Source organism: Triticum urartu, chromosome 7A, assembly GCF_056163025.1.
Source record: "Triticum urartu cultivar PI428250 chromosome 7A, HENAU_Tu73, whole genome shotgun sequence".
NCBI lineage: Eukaryota > Viridiplantae > Streptophyta > Magnoliopsida > Poales > Poaceae > Triticum > Triticum urartu.
Window position 1 is genome coordinate 640,068,071 of NC_141879.1, and position 2,795 is coordinate 640,070,865.

The 2,795-nt window shown below is 43.8% G+C and overlaps 1 long non-coding RNA gene across 1 annotated transcript; it reads left to right on the forward strand.

Annotated features, from left to right (window-relative positions):
- The first annotated feature begins 686 nt into the window (after positions 1 to 686).
- LOC147960949 (uncharacterized) lies at positions 687 to 1,270 on the forward strand. Its single transcript, XR_015611843.1, has 2 exons — positions 687 to 907; positions 1,001 to 1,270. It is a non-coding gene; the product is annotated as an uncharacterized LOC147960949 (long non-coding RNA).
- Positions 1,271 to 2,795: the final 1,525 nt, after the last annotated feature.

Below are 2,795 nucleotides of genomic sequence, written 5' to 3' on the forward strand. Positions count from 1 at the left end.
TTTAACTATTCGGGTTGGACCAAACAAAATAGTTAACGTACACAGATGGACCCACGAACTCATCTTCCTACCCCTGCTTTAGTACTCCTTGTGTTCTACAAAAAACAATAGTACTCCCTATGTGCCGCTATGAGGGCACTTCCTTTTCTTTCCCCATTCTACAGTACTCCCTTGTGCGCCTCCGCCACCTGCGTAGACGATTCACAGAAGGTGAGATGTGGTCTGCTTTCCGAGGCCGTTGCGTCCGACGCACCTAAGTGGGGGAGAGTACTATTGTTTTCATTCGTTGCTCATGTCAACTCCATTTATTTTCATTTTTCACCTAGTTCATGATCAACTTCCACTCATATCCAAACCCATCTTCTTTCTTGCCCATGGAACCTTCTAAATCTCCAATGCAACTTTCAACTTCATTTATTTTGAATTCTGGACATTTGAGTCACATTTTAGTTGCTCAAATAAATGTTACATGTGTGCCCATAAATCATATTAATTATATTGAGCCACATCCTTAAATTCCAGCCCATTTGATTCCATCTAAAGGGTCCACAAAATCCTCCAAACCAATTTCATAAAAACCTACAATTTTTTGAGAAATACATTTTTTCAGAAACAAATATGTTTTTATATGGATACATTTTTTCCCGAGTCCATAAGAACCTTGTGCAAAAACCTATGCAGCCCAGCAAACCGGATGCCTAGCCTATTTTGGCCAGCCAGCCACCGAATCGAACCCTAGCCCCGACCCCAATCTTTCTCTCCTTCCCGATCCTTTTCCTTGTGGCGCCGTCATGGAGGCCCCCCCTCGCCGGCCGCCTCCCGCCCGCTCCGACAAGCCGCGCCCTTCCTCCTCGCCCACGCGCCTTCCCTTCTTGCTCGCCGCCGCCCAGGTGGGTTCACCGGCGAGGTGAGTGAACTCAGGCTCCGTTGCCACGCCTCTCCTCCCTCCGCTCCCTTTTTTCTTTTCTCTCTCTGATCCCCGCTCTATCTCATATCTCAGGTCCGTGTGCCGCTGGAGTGGCGTGGCCGTCGCTGCTGGCCTCCTCTGCCTCTGCAAGAGCTCTCTCTTCTCTCAAGTCCGCGCGCCGCCTGAGCGGTGTGGCCATCCCTACCGAGGCCTCGTTGTTGCACGAGAACCAGCTGGCCCGCCCCATTTCCCTCATTTGTGAATCCTCGTGTGCTCGCTGCTAGTACTTGATATTGCAGAAAACTTGTGATTGTATTTAAATTGGCAAGATTTCATTCAATGAAGCAAGGTGGTACTATTCTAGGATTTGATTAGTGGTGTGTTTGATTCTACAAAAAATTTACCACGGGCGCAGGCCCAGCTGAGCGACGGAAGAGGTCGTGGTAGCCAAAAATCTGTAGCGCGTGTTAGTTATGTAAAAACACAGGGACGTTTTTATAAAAACGCCGCGACGGTGAACCCGAAGACTCAATTTGTGCTTTATTATTAGGGAGAGATTACGGTATCCCAATTTTTTGGATCATAGATATCCATAACAAAAATTGGTTTTTTGTCTAAACTAGCAGATTATATACAAGACGAATTAAATATGTGTTCATGATCACTTACAGTGTTTTCATCTGTTGGTTGCCCTTGTGCCCTTGTCTTCTGGATTAAGGCTAGTAGTTCGGTCAGAACAAATGCCATGTCTTGATTTCTTCAACTCCTCATATTTATTCTTACAAAAAATTATCAATCGATCCTATCTGTAACTATATAAACTCATCTGCTTGTTTCTTTTTTTTTCCTCACCAGATGCATATGTATTAGACGGCATGCCGTGCTAAAATTTATAGAATCAAAAAATTAGTATATGAAAACTAACACATAGTAGTTTCTCGAAGAAAAAAACTAACGCATAGTTGCAAAGGTATTAAATCAATTCAATCAACTCTTACCTGGCACCAGTTTATCAAAGCTGACTCACAAGTTTCAAATCTCAATACCATCTCTTTCTGAACTAAGTATGCCGGGGTTAGGCTATAGTCTAATCCTTAAGCACGTACGTGCTGCACAGAACCTCTTCTGATTGGCGATCGGTTAGAGCTGCAAGAGAACTCGGAGTGCTTGAGGAGTTCCGGGTATGAGAAAATTTTGAGAGGAGATGGTGGCGAAATCACAGGAGATCCTCGAGATCAATTCTGCCATAAGAGGGGATCTCGGCATGGCAAACACGGAACGAGATATGCGTTGCCTGCGCAATCTTTTTTATCGGGCCGCCCTATGTCAATCCGCCTGCTGGTCCAACCCCCAGTACATAACACACATCTGATCGGGGCCCCCTCTGGCGTCGGGGGCCCGGGGCGGCCGCCCCGTTCGCCCCCCCCCCCCCCCCCTCAGGACCGGGCCTGCATGTCCCATTCTCTTTACTCCACTACAAATTTATTTTATGTTCCTTTTAGTTTTCTTTTGTTTCTCTATTATATCTCTATCCAGTTTGTCTTTTTGTGTCCATTTTTATTTTATTTATTTATTCTTTTATTTTTCTTCAAATTCATGAAAAATACTTTTGTGAATATTTTCATAAAAAACTAAAAATATATTTTTTTAATTTTTTTAAGATATTTTTAATTCGTGAATATTTTTCTTATACGAAATGATGTCTCATCTAATTTTGCCACCTTTGATTTAGTTGTCTGTAATTTTCATGCAAGCGCTGACCCTAGCTTTGTTGGCCACTATTTGTTTCTTGCGCGTCCTTTTGTTGACCAGTTTGGCTACACTTTTGTCGGCTTATTATCGCGGCATTCTGGGACTCCATTTTGTTGTGTTGTTTCTAGGTTACGTT